The sequence below is a fragment of the Miniopterus natalensis genome, chromosome 18, assembly GCF_054644295.1.
Source record: "Miniopterus natalensis isolate mMinNat1 chromosome 18, mMinNat1.hap1, whole genome shotgun sequence".
Classification (NCBI taxonomy): domain Eukaryota; kingdom Metazoa; phylum Chordata; class Mammalia; order Chiroptera; family Miniopteridae; genus Miniopterus; species Miniopterus natalensis.
This window is the reverse complement of record NC_142098.1, coordinates 121,093-137,943: the sequence shown is the minus strand read 5'-3', so window position 1 is coordinate 137,943 and position 16,851 is coordinate 121,093.

The following is a 16,851-nucleotide window of genomic DNA, read 5'->3' as shown; positions in this document are numbered from 1 at the left end:
TGTTGAGGGCTAGGGTTAGAGATCCGGTAAGGGTTACGATTCGACCTGGAGTGAGGGTTATGTTGAGGGCTAGGGTAAGCGATCCGGTTAGGGTTACGATTGGACTTAGGGTTAGGGTTATGTTGAGGGCTAGGGTTAGAGATCCGGTTAGGGTTACGATTGGACCTAGGGTTAGGGTTATGTTGAGGGCTAGGGTTAGCGATCCGGTTAGGCTTACGATTGGACCTAGGGTTAGGGTTATGTTGAGGGTTAGGGTTAGAGATCCGGTTATGCTTACGATTGGACCTAGGGTTAGGGTTATGTTGAGGGCTAGGGTTAGAGATCCGGTTAGGGTTACGATTGGACCTAGGGTTAGGGTTATGTTGAGGGCTAGTGTTAGCGATCCGGTTAGGGTTACGATTGGACCTAGGGTTAGGGTTATGTTGAGAGCTAGGGTTAGAGATCCGGTTAGGCTTACGATTGGACCTAGGGTTTGGGTTATGTTGAGGGCTCTTGTTAGAGATCTGGTTAGGGTTACGATTGGACCTAGGGTTAGGGTTATGTTGAGGGCTAGGGTTAGAGATCCGGTTAGGGTTACGATTGGACCTAGGGTTAGGGTTATGTTGAGGGCTAGGGTTAGAGATCCGGTTATGCTTACTATTGGACCTAGGGTTAGGGTTATGTTGAGGGCTAGGGTTAGAGATCCGGTTAGGGTTACGATTGGACCTAGTGTTAGGGTTATGTTGAGGGCTAGGGTTAGAGATCCGGTTAGGGTTACGATTGGACCTAGGGTTAGGGTTATGTTGAGGGCTAGGGTTAGCGATCCGGTTAGGGTTACGATTGGACCTAGGGTTAGGGTTATGTTGAGGGTTAGGGTTAGAGATCCGGTTATGCTTACGATTGGACCTAGGGTTAGGGTTATGTTGAGGGCTAGGGTTAGAGATCCGGTTAGGGTTACGATTGGACCTAGGGTTAGGGTTATGTTGAGGGCTAGGGTTAGCGATCCGGTTAGGGTTAAGATTGGACCTAGGGTTAGGGTTATGTTGAGAGCTAGGGTTAGAGATCCGGTTAGGCTTACGATTGGACCTAGGGTTAGGGTTATGTTGAGGGCTCTTGTTAGAGATCTGGTTAGGGTTACGATTGGACCTAGGGTTAGGGTTATGTTGAGGGCTAGGGTTAGAGATCCGATTAGGGTTACGATTGGACCTAGGGTTAGGGTTATGTTGAGGGCTAGGGTTAGAGATCCGGTTATGCTTACGATTGGACATAGGGTTAAGGTTATGTTGAGGGCTAGGGTTAGAGAGACTGTTAGGGTTACGATTGAACCTAGGGTTAGGGTTATGTTGAGGGCTAGGGTTAGAGAGACTGTTAGGGATACGATTGGACCTAGGGTTAGGGTTATGTTGAGGGATAGGTTTAGAGATCCGGTTAGGGTTACGATTGGACCCTGGGTTAGGGTTATGTTGAGGGCTAGGGTTAGCGATCCGGTTAGGGTTACGATTGGACCTAGGGTTAGGGTTATGTTGAGCGCTAGGGTTAGAGATCCGGTTATGCTTAAGATTGGACCTAGGGTTAGGGTTATGTTGAGGGCTAGGGTTAGAGATCCGGTTAGGGTTACGATTAGACCTAGGGTTAGTGTTATCTTGAGGGCTAGGGTTAGAGATCCGGTTAGGGTTACGATTGGACCTAGAGTGAGGGTTATGTTGAGGGCTAGGGTTAGAGAAACGGTTAGGGTTACGATTGGACCTAGGGTTAGGGTTATGTTGAGGGCTAGGGTTAGAGATCCGGTTAGGGCTACGACTGGACCTTGGGTTAGGGTTATGTTGAGGGCTAGGGTTAGAGATCCGGTTAGGGTTACGATTAGACCTAGGGTTAGGGTTATGTTGAGGGATAGGTTTAGAGATCCGGTTAGGGTTACGATTGGACCTAGGGTTAGGGTTATGTTGAGGGCTAGGGTTAGAGATCCGGTTAGGGTTACGATTGGACCTAGGGTTAGGGTTATGTTGAGGGCTAGGGTTAGAGATCCGGTTAGGGTTACGATTGGACCTAGGGTTAGGGTTATGTTGAGGGCTAGGTTTAGCGATCCGGTTAGGGGTAAGATTGGACCTAGGGTTAGGGTTATGTTGAGGGCTAGGGTTAGCGATCCGGTTAGGGTTACGATTGGACCTAGGGTTAGGGTTATGTTGAGGGCTAGGGTTAGAGATCCGGTTAGGGTTACGATTGGACCTAGGGTTAGGGTTATGTTGAGGGCTAGGGTTAGAGATTCGGTTAGGGTTACGATTGGACCTAGGGTTAGGGTTATGTTGAGGGCTAGGGTTAGAGATCCGGTTATGCTTACTATTTTACCTAGGGTTAGGATTATGTTGAGGGCTAGGGTTAGAGATCCGGTTAGGGTTACGATTGGACCTAGGGTTAGGGTTATGTTGAGGGCTAGGGTTAGAGATCCGGTAAGGGTTACGATTGGACCTAGAGTGAGGGTTATGTTGAGGGCTAGGGTTAGGGAAACGGTTAGGGTTACGATTGGAGCTAGGGTTAGGGTTATGTTGAGGGCTAGGGTTAGAGATCCGGTTAGGGCTACGACAGGACCTTGGGTTAGGGTTATGTTGAGGGCTAGGGTTAGAGATCCGGTTAGGGTTATGATTGGACCTAGGGTTAGGGTTATGTTGAGGGATAGGTTTAGAGATCCGGTTAGGGTTACGATTGGACCTACGGTTAGGGTTATGTTGAGGGCTAGGGTTAGAGATCCGGTTAGGGTTATGAGTGCACCTAGTGTTAGGGTTATGTTGAGGGCTATGGTTAGAGAGACTGTTAGGGTTACGATTGGACCTAGGGTTAGGGTTATGTTGAGGGATAGGTTTAGAGATCCGGTTAGGGTTACAATTGGACCTAGGGTTAGGGTTATGTTGAGGGCTAGGGTTAGAGTTCCGGTTAGGGTTACGATTGGACCTAGGGTTAGGGTTATGTTGAGGGCTAGGGTTAGCGATCCGGTTAGGGGTACGATTGACCTAGGGTTAGGGTTATGTCGAGGGCTAGATTTAGCGATCCAGTTAGGGTTACGATTGGACCTAGGGTTAGGGTTATGTTGAGGGCTACGGTTAGAGATCCGCTTAGGGTTACGATTGGACCTAGGGTTAGGGTTATGTTGAGGGCTAGGGTTAGAGATCCGGTTAGGGTTACGATTGGACCTAGGGTTAGGGTTATGTTGAGGGCTAGGGTAAGCGATCCGGTTAGGGTTACGATTGGACCTAGGGTTAGGGTTATGTTGAAGGCTGGGGTTAGAGATCCGGTTAGGGTTACGATTGGACCTAGGGTTAGGGTTATGTTGAGGGCTAGGGTTAGAGATCCGGTTAGGGTTACGATTGGACCTAGGGTTAGGGTTATGTTGAGGGCTAGGGTTAGAGATCTGGGTAGGGTTACGATTGGACCTAGGGTTAGGGTTATGTTGAGGGCTAGGGTTAGCGATCCGGTTAGGGTTACGATTGGACCTAGGGTTAGGGTTATGTTGAGGGTTAGGGTTAGAGATCCGGTTATGCTTACGATTGGACCTAGGGTTAGGGTTATGTTGAGGGCTAGGGTTAGAGATCCGGTTAGGGTTACGATTGGACCTAGGGTTAGGGTTATGTTGAGGGCTAGGGTTAGCGATCCGGTTAGGGTTACGATTGGACCTAGGGTTAGGGTTATGTTGAGAGCTAGGGTTAGAGATTCGGTTAGGCTTACGATTGGACCTAGGGTTAGGGCTATGTTGAGGGCTCTTGTTAGAGATCTGGTTAGGGTTACGATTGGACCTAGGGTTAGGGTTATGTTGAGGGCTAGGTTTAGAGATCCGGTTAGGGTTACGATTGGACCTAGGGTTAGGGTTATGTTGAGGGCTAGGGTAAGAGATCCGGTTAGGGTTACGATTGGACCTAGGGTTAGGGTTATGTTGAGGGCTAGGGTTAGCGATCCGGTTAGGGGTAAGATTGGACCTAGGGTTAGTGTTATGTTTAGGGCTAGGGTTAGCGATCCGGTTAGGGTTACGATTGGACCTAGGGTTAGGGTTATGTTGAGGGCTAGGGTTAGAGATCCGATTAGGGTTACGATTGGACCTAGGGTTAGGGTTATGTTGAGGGATAGGTTTAGAGATCCGGTTAGGGTTACGATTGGACCTAGGGTTAGGGTTATGTTGAGGGCTAGGGTTAGAGATCCGGTTAGGGTTACGATTGGACCTAGGGTTAGGTTTATGTTGAGGGATAGGTTTAGAAATCCGGTTAGGGTTACGATTGGACCTAGGGTTAGGGTTATGTTGAGGGCTAGGGTTAGAGATCCGGTTAGGGTTACGATTGGACCTAGGGTTAGGGTTATGTTGAGGGCTAGGGTTAGCGATCCGGTTAGGGGTAAGATTGGACCTAGGGTTAGGGTTATGTTGAGGGCTAGGGTTAGCGATCCGGTTAGGGTTACGATTGGACCTAGGGTTAGGGTTATGTTGAGAGCTAGGGTTAGAGATCCGGTTAGGGTTACGATTGGACCTAGGGTTAGGGTTATGTTGAGGTCTAGGGTTAGAGATCCGGTAAGGGTTCCGATTGGACCTAGGGTTAGGGTTATGTTGAGGGCTAGGTTTAGAGATCCGGTTAGGGTTACGATTGGACCTAGGGTTAGGGTTATGTTGAGGGCTAGGGTTAGAGATTCGGTTAGGGTTACGATTGGACCTAGGGTTAGGGTTATGTTGAGGGCTAGGGTTACAGATCCGGTTAGGGTTACGATTGGACCTAGGGTTAGGGTTATGTTGAGGGCTAGGATTAGAGATCCGGTTATGCTTACTATTTTACCTAGGGTTAGGATTATGTTGAGGGCTAGGGTTAGAGATCCGGTTAGGGTTACGATTGGACCTAGGGTTAGGGTTATGTTGAGGGCTAGGGTTAGAGATCCGGTAAGGGTTACGATTGGACCTAGAGTGAGGGTTATGTTGAGGGCTAGGGTAAGCGATCCGGTTAGGGTTACGATTGGACTTAGGGTTAGGGTTATGTTGAGGGCTAGGGTTAGAGATCCGGTTAGGCTTACGATTGGACCTAGGGTTACGGTTATGTTGAGGGCTCTTGTTAGAGATCCGGTTAGGGTTACGATTGGACCTAGGGTTAGGGTTATGTTGAGGGTTAGTGTTAGAGATCCGGTTAGGGTTACGATTGGACCTAGGGTTAGGGTTATGTTGAGGGCTAGGGTTAGAGATCCGGTTATGCTTACGATTGGACCTAGGGTTAGGGTTATGTTGAGGGCTAGGGTTAGAGATCCGGTTAGGGTTACGATTGGACCTAGGGATAGGGTTATGTTGAGGGTTAGGGTTAGAGATCCGGTTAGGGTTATGATTGGACCTAGGGTTAGGGTTATGTTGAGGGCTAGGGTTAGAGATCCGGTTAGGGTTACGATTGGACCTAGGGTTAGGGTTATCTTGAGGGCTAAAGTTAGAGATCCGGTTATGCTTACGATTGGACCTAGGGTTAGGGTTATGTTGAGGGCTAGGGTTAGAGATCCGGTTATGCTTACTATTTTACCTAGGGTTAGGATTATGTTGAGGGCTAGGGTTAGAGATCCGGTTAGGGTTACGATTGGACCTAGGGTTAGGGTTATGTTGAGGGCTAGGGTTAGAGATCCGGTAAGGGTTACGATTCGACCTAGAGTGAGGGTTATGTTGAGGGCTAGGGTAAGCGATCCGGTTAGGGTTACGATTGGACTTAGGGTTAGGGTTATGTTGAGGGCTAGGGTTAGAGATCCGGTTAGGGTTACGATTGAACCTAGGGTTAGGGTTATGTTGAGGGCTAGGGTTAGCGATCCGGTTAGGCTTACGATTGGACCTAGGGTTAGGGTTATGTTGAGGGTTAGGGTTAGAGATCCGGTTATGCTTACGATTGGACCTAGGGTTAGGGTTATGTTGAGGGCTAGGGTTAGAGATCCGGTTAGGGTTACGATTGGACCTAGGGTTAGGGTTATGTTGAGGGCTAGTGTTAGCGATCCGGTTAGGGTTACGATTGGACCTAGGGTTAGGGTTATGTTGAGAGCTAGGGTTAGAGATCCGGTTAGGCTTACGATTGGACCTAGGGTTAGGGTTATGTTGAGGGCTCTTGTTAGAGATCTGGTTAGGGTTACGATTGGACCTAGGGTTAGGGTTATGTTGAGGGCTAGGTTTAGAGATCCGGTTAGGGTTACGATTGGACCTAGGGTTAGGGTTATGTTGAGGGCTAGGGTTAGAGATCCGGTTATGCTTACTATTGGACCTAGGGTTAGGGTTATGTTGAGGGCTAGGGTTAGAGATCCGGTTAGGGTTACGATTGGACCTAGTGTTAGGGTTATGTTGAGGGCTAGGGTTAGAGATCCGGTTAGGGTTACGATTGGACCTAGGGTTAGGGTTATGTTGAGGGCTAGGGTTAGCGATCCGGTTAGGGTTACGATTGGACCTAGGGTTAGGGTTATGTTGAGGGTTAGGGTTAGAGATCCGGTTATGCTTACGATTGGACCTAGGGTTAGGGTTATGTTGAGGGCTAGGGTTAGAGATCCGGTTAGGGTTACGATTGGACCTAGGGTTAGGGTTATGTTGAGGGCTAGGGTTAGCGATCCGGTTAGGGTTAAGATTGGACCTAGGGTTAGGGTTATGTTGAGAGCTAGGGTTAGAGATCCGGTTAGGCTTACGATTGGACCTAGGGTTAGGGTTATGTTGAGGGCTCTTGTTAGAGATCTGGTTAGGGTTACGATTGGACCTAGGGTTAGGGTTATGTTGAGGGCTAGGGTTAGAGATCCGATTAGGGTTACGATTGGACCTAGGGTTAGGGTTATGTTGAGGGCTAGGGTTAGAGATCCGGTTATGCTTACGATTGGACATAGGGTTAAGGTTATGTTGAGGGCTAGGGTTAGAGAGACTGTTAGGGTTACGATTGAACCTAGGGTTAGGGTTATGTTGAGGGCTAGGGTTAGAGAGACTGTTAGGGATACGATTGGACCTAGGGTTAGGGTTATGTTGAGGGATAGGTTTAGAGATCCGGTTAGGGTTACGATTGGACCCTGGGTTAGGGTTATGTTGAGGGCTAGGGTTAGCGATCCGGTTAGGGTTACGATTGGACCTAGGGTTAGGGTTATGTTGAGCGCTAGGGTTAGAGATCCGGTTATGCTTAAGATTGGACCTAGGGTTAGGGTTATGTTGAGGGCTAGGGTTAGAGATCCGGTTAGGGTTACGATTAGACCTAGGGTTAGTGTTATCTTGAGGGCTAGGGTTAGAGATCCGGTTAGGGTTACGATTGGACCTAGAGTGAGGGTTATGTTGAGGGCTAGGGTTAGAGAAACGGTTAGGGTTACGATTGGACCTAGGGTTAGGGTTATGTTGAGGGCTAGGGTTAGAGATCCGGTTAGGGCTACGACTGGACCTTGGGTTAGGGTTATGTTGAGGGCTAGGGTTAGAGATCCGGTTAGGGTTACGATTAGACCTAGGGTTAGGGTTATGTTGAGGGATAGGTTTAGAGATCCGGTTAGGGTTACGATTGGACCTAGGGTTAGGGTTATGTTGAGGGCTAGGGTTAGAGATCCGGTTAGGGTTACGATTGGACCTAGGGTTAGGGTTATGTTGAGGGCTAGGGTTAGAGATCCGGTTAGGGTTACGATTGGACCTAGGGTTAGGGTTATGTTGAGGGCTAGGTTTAGCGATCCGGTTAGGGGTAAGATTGGACCTAGGGTTAGGGTTATGTTGAGGGCTAGGGTTAGCGATCCGGTTAGGGTTACGATTGGACCTAGGGTTAGGGTTATGTTGAGGGCTAGGGTTAGAGATCCGGTTAGGGTTACGATTGGACCTAGGGTTAGGGTTATGTTGAGGGCTAGGGTTAGAGATTCGGTTAGGGTTACGATTGGACCTAGGGTTAGGGTTATGTTGAGGGCTAGGGTTAGAGATCCGGTTATGCTTACTATTTTACCTAGGGTTAGGATTATGTTGAGGGCTAGGGTTAGAGATCCGGTTAGGGTTACGATTGGACCTAGGGTTAGGGTTATGTTGAGGGCTAGGGTTAGAGATCCGGTAAGGGTTACGATTGGACCTAGAGTGAGGGTTATGTTGAGGGCTAGGGTTAGGGAAACGGTTAGGGTTACGATTGGAGCTAGGGTTAGGGTTATGTTGAGGGCTAGGGTTAGAGATCCGGTTAGGGCTACGACAGGACCTTGGGTTAGGGTTATGTTGAGGGCTAGGGTTAGAGATCCGGTTAGGGTTACGATTGGACCTACGGTTAGGGTTATGTTGAGGGCTAGGGTTAGAGATCCGGTTAGGGTTATGAGTGCACCTAGTGTTAGGGTTATGTTGAGGGCTATGGTTAGAGAGACTGTTAGGGTTACGATTGGACCTAGGGTTAGGGTTATGTTGAGGGATAGGTTTAGAGATCCGGTTAGGGTTACGATTGGACCTACGGTTAGGGTTATGTTGAGGGCTAGGGTTAGAGATCCGGTTAGGGTTATGAGTGCACCTAGTGTTAGGGTTATGTTGAGGGCTATGGTTAGAGAGACTGTTAGGGTTACGATTGGACCTAGGGTTAGGGTTATGTTGAGGGATAGGTTTAGAGATCCGGTTAGGGTTACGATTGGACCTAGGGTTAGGGTTATGTTGAGGGCTAGGGTTAGAGTTCCGGTTAGGGTTACGATTGGACCTAGGGTTAGGGTTATGTTGAGGGCTAGGGTTAGCGATCCGGTTAGGGGTACGATTGACCTAGGGTTAGGGTTATGTCGAGGGCTAGATTTAGCGATCCAGTTAGGGTTACGATTGGACCTAGGGTTAGGGTTATGTTGAGGGCTACGGTTAGAGATCCGCTTAGGGTTACGATTGGACCTAGGGTTAGGGTTATGTTGAGGGCTAGGGTTAGAGATCCGGTTAGGGTTACGATTGGACCTAGGGTTAGGGTTATGTTGAGGGCTAGGGTAAGCGATCCGGTTAGGGTTACGATTGGACCTAGGGTTAGGGTTATGTTGAAGGCTGGGGTTAGAGATCCGGTTAGGGTTACGATTGGACCTAGGGTTAGGGTTATGTTGAGGGCTAGGGTTAGAGATCCGGTTAGGGTTACGATTGGACCTAGGGTTAGGGTTATGTTGAGGGCTAGGGTTAGAGATCTGGGTAGGGTTACGATTGGACCTAGGGTTAGGGTTATGTTGAGGGCTAGGGTTAGCGATCCGGTTAGGGTTACGATTGGACCTAGGGTTAGGGTTATGTTGAGGGTTAGGGTTAGAGATCCGGTTATGCTTACGATTGGACCTAGGGTTAGGGTTATGTTGAGGGCTAGGGTTAGAGATCCGGTTAGGGTTACGATTGGACCTAGGGTTAGGGTTATGTTGAGGGCTAGGGTTAGCGATCCGGTTAGGGTTACGATTGGACCTAGGGTTAGGGTTATGTTGAGAGCTAGGGTTAGAGATTCGGTTAGGCTTACGATTGGACCTAGGGTTAGGGCTATGTTGAGGGCTCTTGTTAGAGATCTGGTTAGGGTTACGATTGGACCTAGGGTTAGGGTTATGTTGAGGGCTAGGTTTAGAGATCCGGTTAGGGTTACGATTGGACCTAGGGTTAGGGTTATGTTGAGGGCTAGGGTAAGAGATCCGGTTAGGGTTACGATTGGACCTAGGGTTAGGGTTATGTTGAGGGCTAGGGTTAGCGATCCGGTTAGGGGTAAGATTGGACCTAGGGTTAGGGTTATGTTTAGGGCTAGGGTTAGCGATCCGGTTAGGGTTACGATTGGACCTAGGGTTAGGGTTATGTTGAGGGCTAGGGTTAGAGATCCGATTAGGGTTACGATTGGACCTAGGGTTAGGGTTATGTTGAGGGATAGGTTTAGAGATCCGGTTAGGGTTACGATTGGACCTAGGGTTAGGGTTATGTTGAGGGCTAGGGTTAGAGATCCGGTTAGGGTTACGATTGGACCTAGGGTTAGGTTTATGTTGAGGGATAGGTTTAGAAATCCGGTTAGGGTTACGATTGGACCTAGGGTTAGGGTTATGTTGAGGGCTAGGGTTAGAGATCCGGTTAGGGTTACGATTGGACCTAGGGTTAGGGTTATGTTGAGGGCTAGGGTTAGCGATCCGGTTAGGGGTAAGATTGGACCTAGGGTTAGGGTTATGTTGAGGGCTAGGGTTAGCGATCCGGTTAGGGTTACGATTGGACCTAGGGTTAGGGTTATGTTGAGAGCTAGGGTTAGAGATCCGGTTAGGGTTACGATTGGACCTAGGGTTAGGGTTATGTTGAGGTCTAGGGTTAGAGATCCGGTAAGGGTTCCGATTGGACCTAGGGTTAGGGTTATGTTGAGGGCTAGGTTTAGAGATCCGGTTAGGGTTACGATTGGACCTAGGGTTAGGGTTATGTTGAGGGCTAGGGTTAGAGATTCGGTTAGGGTTACGATTGGACCTAGGGTTAGGGTTATGTTGAGGGCTAGGGTTACAGATCCGGTTAGGGTTACGATTGGACCTAGGGTTAGGGTTATGTTGAGGGCTAGGATTAGAGATCCGGTTATGCTTACTATTTTACCTAGGGTTAGGATTATGTTGAGGGCTAGGGTTAGAGATCCGGTTAGGGTTACGATTGGACCTAGGGTTAGGGTTATGTTGAGGGCTAGGGTTAGAGATCCGGTAAGGGTTACGATTGGACCTAGAGTGAGGGTTATGTTGAGGGCTAGGGTAAGCGATCCGGTTAGGGTTACGATTGGACTTAGGGTTAGGGGTATGTTGAGGGCTAGGGTTAGAGATCCGGTTAGGCTTACGATTGGACCTAGGGTTACGGTTATGTTGAGGGCTCTTGTTAGAGATCCGGTTAGGGTTACGATTGGACCTAGGGTTAGGGTTATGTTGAGGGTTAGTGTTAGAGATCCGGTTAGGGTTACGATTGGACCTAGGGTTAGGGTTATGTTGAGGGCTAGGGTTAGAGATCCGGTTATGCTTACGATTGGACCTAGGGTTAGGGTTATGTTGAGGGCTAGGGTTAGAGATCCGGTTAGGGTTACGATTGGACCTAGGGATAGGGTTATGTTGAGGGTTAGGGTTAGAGATCCGGTTAGGGTTATGATTGGACCTAGGGTTAGGGTTATGTTGAGGGCTAGGGTTAGAGATCCGGTTAGGGTTACGATTGGACCTAGGGTTAGGGTTATCTTGAGGGCTAAAGTTAGAGATCCGGTTATGCTTACGATTGGACCTAGGGTTAGGGTTATGTTGAGGGCTAGGGTTAGAGATCCGGTTATGCTTACTATTTTACCTAGGGTTAGGATTATGTTGAGGGCTAGGGTTAGAGATCCGGTTAGGGTTACGATTGGACCTAGGGTTAGGGTTATGTTGAGGGCTAGGGTTAGAGATCCGGTAAGGGTTACGATTCGACCTAGAGTGAGGGTTATGTTGAGGGCTAGGGTAAGCGATCCGGTTAGGGTTACGATTGGACTTAGGGTTAGGGTTATGTTGAGGGCTAGGGTTAGAGATCCGGTTAGGGTTACGATTGAACCTAGGGTTAGGGTTATGTTGAGGGCTAGGGTTAGCGATCCGGTTAGGCTTACGATTGGACCTAGGGTTAGGGTTATGTTGAGGGTTAGGGTTAGAGATCCGGTTATGCTTACGATTGGACCTAGGGTTAGGGTTATGTTGAGGGCTAGGGTTAGAGATCCGGTTAGGGTTACGATTGGACCTAGGGTTAGGGTTATGTTGAGGGCTAGTGTTAGCGATCCGGTTAGGGTTACGATTGGACCTAGGGTTAGGGTTATGTTGAGAGCTAGGGTTAGAGATCCGGTTAGGCTTACGATTGGACCTAGGGTTAGGGTTATGTTGAGGGCTCTTGTTAGAGATCTGGTTAGGGTTACGATTGGACCTAGGGTTAGGGTTATGTTGAGGGCTAGGTTTAGAGATCCGGTTAGGGTTACGATTGGACCTAGGGTTAGGGTTATGTTGAGGGCTAGGGTTAGAGATCCGGTTATGCTTACTATTGGACCTAGGGTTAGGGTTATGTTGAGGGCTAGGGTTAGAGATCCGGTTAGGGTTACGATTGGACCTAGTGTTAGGGTTATGTTGAGGGCTAGGGTTAGAGATCCGGTTAGGGTTACGATTGGACCTAGGGTTAGGGTTATGTTGAGGGCTAGGGTTAGCGATCCGGTTAGGGTTACGATTGGACCTAGGGTTAGGGTTATGTTGAGGGTTAGGGTTAGAGATCCGGTTATGCTTACGATTGGACCTAGGGTTAGGGTTATGTTGAGGGCTAGGGTTAGAGATCCGGTTAGGGTTACGATTGGACCTAGGGTTAGGGTTATGTTGAGGGCTAGGGTTAGCGATCCGGTTAGGGTTAAGATTGGACCTAGGGTTAGGGTTATGTTGAGAGCTAGGGTTAGAGATCCGGTTAGGCTTACGATTGGACCTAGGGTTAGGGTTATGTTGAGGGCTCTTGTTAGAGATCTGGTTAGGGTTACGATTGGACCTAGGGTTAGGGTTATGTTGAGGGCTAGGGTTAGAGATCCGATTAGGGTTACGATTGGACCTAGGGTTAGGGTTATGTTGAGGGCTAGGGTTAGAGATCCGGTTATGCTTACGATTGGACATAGGGTTAAGGTTATGTTGAGGGCTAGGGTTAGAGAGACTGTTAGGGTTACGATTGAACCTAGGGTTAGGGTTATGTTGAGGGCTAGGGTTAGAGAGACTGTTAGGGATACGATTGGACCTAGGGTTAGGGTTATGTTGAGGGATAGGTTTAGAGATCCGGTTAGGGTTACGATTGGACCCTGGGTTAGGGTTATGTTGAGGGCTAGGGTTAGCGATCCGGTTAGGGTTACGATTGGACCTAGGGTTAGGGTTATGTTGAGCGCTAGGGTTAGAGATCCGGTTATGCTTAAGATTGGACCTAGGGTTAGGGTTATGTTGAGGGCTAGGGTTAGAGATCCGGTTAGGGTTACGATTAGACCTAGGGTTAGTGTTATCTTGAGGGCTAGGGTTAGAGATCCGGTTAGGGTTACGATTGGACCTAGAGTGAGGGTTATGTTGAGGGCTAGGGTTAGAGAAACGGTTAGGGTTACGATTGGACCTAGGGTTAGGGTTATGTTGAGGGCTAGGGTTAGAGATCCGGTTAGGGCTACGACTGGACCTTGGGTTAGGGTTATGTTGAGGGCTAGGGTTAGAGATCCGGTTAGGGTTACGATTAGACCTAGGGTTAGGGTTATGTTGAGGGATAGGTTTAGAGATCCGGTTAGGGTTACGATTGGACCTAGGGTTAGGGTTATGTTGAGGGCTAGGGTTAGAGATCCGGTTAGGGTTACGATTGGACCTAGGGTTAGGGTTATGTTGAGGGCTAGGGTTAGAGATCCGGTTAGGGTTACGATTGGACCTAGGGTTAGGGTTATGTTGAGGGCTAGGTTTAGCGATCCGGTTAGGGGTAAGATTGGACCTAGGGTTAGGGTTATGTTGAGGGCTAGGGTTAGCGATCCGGTTAGGGTTACGATTGGACCTAGGGTTAGGGTTATGTTGAGGGCTAGGGTTAGAGATCCGGTTAGGGTTACGATTGGACCTAGGGTTAGGGTTATGTTGAGGGCTAGGGTTAGAGATTCGGTTAGGGTTACGATTGGACCTAGGGTTAGGGTTATGTTGAGGGCTAGGGTTAGAGATCCGGTTATGCTTACTATTTTACCTAGGGTTAGGATTATGTTGAGGGCTAGGGTTAGAGATCCGGTTAGGGTTACGATTGGACCTAGGGTTAGGGTTATGTTGAGGGCTAGGGTTAGAGATCCGGTAAGGGTTACGATTGGACCTAGAGTGAGGGTTATGTTGAGGGCTAGGGTTAGGGAAACGGTTAGGGTTACGATTGGAGCTAGGGTTAGGGTTATGTTGAGGGCTAGGGTTAGAGATCCGGTTAGGGCTACGACAGGACCTTGGGTTAGGGTTATGTTGAGGGCTAGGGTTAGAGATCCGGTTAGGGTTACGATTGGACCTACGGTTAGGGTTATGTTGAGGGCTAGGGTTAGAGATCCGGTTAGGGTTATGAGTGCACCTAGTGTTAGGGTTATGTTGAGGGCTATGGTTAGAGAGACTGTTAGGGTTACGATTGGACCTAGGGTTAGGGTTATGTTGAGGGATAGGTTTAGAGATCCGGTTAGGGTTACGATTGGACCTACGGTTAGGGTTATGTTGAGGGCTAGGGTTAGAGATCCGGTTAGGGTTATGAGTGCACCTAGTGTTAGGGTTATGTTGAGGGCTATGGTTAGAGAGACTGTTAGGGTTACGATTGGACCTAGGGTTAGGGTTATGTTGAGGGATAGGTTTAGAGATCCGGTTAGGGTTACGATTGGACCTAGGGTTAGGGTTATGTTGAGGGCTAGGGTTAGAGTTCCGGTTAGGGTTACGATTGGACCTAGGGTTAGGGTTATGTTGAGGGCTAGGGTTAGCGATCCGGTTAGGGGTACGATTGACCTAGGGTTAGGGTTATGTCGAGGGCTAGATTTAGCGATCCAGTTAGGGTTACGATTGGACCTAGGGTTAGGGTTATGTTGAGGGATACGTTTAGAGATCCGGTTAGGGTTACGATTGGACCTACGGTTAGGGTTATGTTGAGGGCTAGGGTTAGAGATCCGGTTAGGGTTATGAGTGCACCTAGTGTTAGGGTTACGTTGAGGGCTATGGTTAGAGAGACTGTTAGGGTTACGATTGGACCTAGGGTTAGGGTTATGTTGAGGGATAGGTTTAGAGATCCGGTTAGGGTTACGATTGGACCTAGGGTTAGGGTTATGTTGAGGGCTAGGGTTAGAGTTCCGGTTAGGGTTACGATTGGACCTAGGGTTAGGGTTATGTTGAGGGCTAGGGTTAGCGATCCGGTTAGGGGTACGATTGACCTAGGGTTAGGGTTATGTCGAGGGCTAGATTTAGCGATCCAGTTAGGGTTACGATTGGACCTAGGGTTAGGGTTATGTTGAGGGCTACGGTTAGAGATCCGCTTAGGGTTACGATTGGACCTAGGGTTAGGGTTATGTTGAGGGCTAGGGTTAGAGATCCGGTTAGGGTTACGATTGGACCTAGGGTTAGGGTTATGTTGAGGGCTAGGGTAAGCGATCCGGTTAGGGTTACGATTGGACCTAGGGTTAGGGTTATGTTGAAGGCTGGGGTTAGAGATCCGGTTAGGGTTACGATTGGACCTAGGGTTAGGGTTATGTTGAGGGCTAGGGTTAGAGATCCGGTTAGGGTTACGATTGGACCTAGGGTTAGGGTTATGTTGAGGGCTAGGGTTAGAGATCTGGGTAGGGTTACGATTGGACCTAGGGTTAGGGTTATGTTGAGGGCTAGGGTTAGCGATCCGGTTAGGGTTACGATTGGACCTAGGGTTAGGGTTATGTTGAGGGTTAGGGTTAGAGATCCGGTTATGCTTACGATTGGACCTAGGGTTAGGGTTATGTTGAGGGCTAGGGTTAGAGATCCGGTTAGGGTTACGATTGGACCTAGGGTTAGGGTTATGTTGAGGGCTAGGGTTAGCGATCCGGTTAGGGTTACGATTGGACCTAGGGTTAGGGTTATGTTGAGAGCTAGGGTTAGAGATTCGGTTAGGCTTACGATTGGACCTAGGGTTAGGGCTATGTTGAGGGCTCTTGTTAGAGATCTGGTTAGGGTTACGATTGGACCTAGGGTTAGGGTTATGTTGAGGGCTAGGGTTAGAGATCCGGTTAGGGTTACGATTGGACCTAGGGTTAGGGTTATGTTGAGGGCTAGGGTAAGAGATCCGGTTAGGGTTACGATTGGACCTAGGGTTAGGGTTATGTTGAGGGCTAGGGTTAGCGATCCGGTTAGGGGTAAGATTGGACCTAGGGTTAGGGTTATGTTTAGGGCTAGGGTTAGCGATCCGGTTAGGGTTACGATTGGACCTAGGGTTAGGGTTATGTTGAGGGCTAGGGTTAGAGATCCGATTAGGGTTACGATTGGACCTAGGGTTAGGGTTATGTTGAGGGATAGGTTTAGAGATCCGGTTAGGGTTACGATTGGACCTAGGGTTAGGGTTATGTTGAGGGCTAGGGTTAGAGATCCGGTTAGGGTTACGATTGGACCTAGGGTTAGGTTTATGTTGAGGGATAGGTTTAGAAATCCGGTTAGGGTTACGATTGGACCTAGGGTTAGGGTTATGTTGAGGGCTAGGGTTAGAGATCCGGTTAGGGTTACGATTGGACCTAGGGTTAGGGTTATGTTGAGGGCTAGGGTTAGCGATCCGGTTAGGGGTAAGATTGGACCTAGGGTTAGGGTTATGTTGAGGGCTAGGGTTAGCGATCCGGTTAGGGTTACGATTGGACCTAGGGTTAGGGTTATGTTGAGGGCTAGGGTTAGAGATCCGGTTAGGGTTACGATTGGACCTAGGGTTAGGGTTATGTTGAGGTCTAGGGTTAGAGATCCGGTAAGGGTTCCGATTGGACCTAGGGTTAGGGTTATGTTGAGGGCTAGGTTTAGAGATCCGGTTAGGGTTACGATTGGACCTAGGGTTAGGGTTATGTTGAGGGCTAGGGTTAGAGATTCGGTTAGGGTTACGATTGGACCTAGGGTTAGGGTTATGTTGAGGGCTAGGGTTACAGATCCGGTTAGGGTTACGATTGGACCTAGGGTTAGGGTTATGTTGAGGGCTAGGATTAGAGATCCGGTTATGCTTACTATTTTACCTAGGGTTAGGATTATGTTGAGGGCTAGGGTTAGAGATCCGGTTAGGGTTACGATTGGACCTAGGGTTAGGGTTATGTTGAGGGCTAGGGTTAGAGATCCGGTAAGGGTTACGATTGGACCTAGAGTGAGGGTTATGTTGAGGGCTAGGGTAAGCGATCCGGTTAGGGTTACGATTGGACTTAGGGTTAGGGTTATGTTGAGGGCTAGGGTTAGAGATCCGGTTAGGGTTACGATTGGACCTAGGGTTAG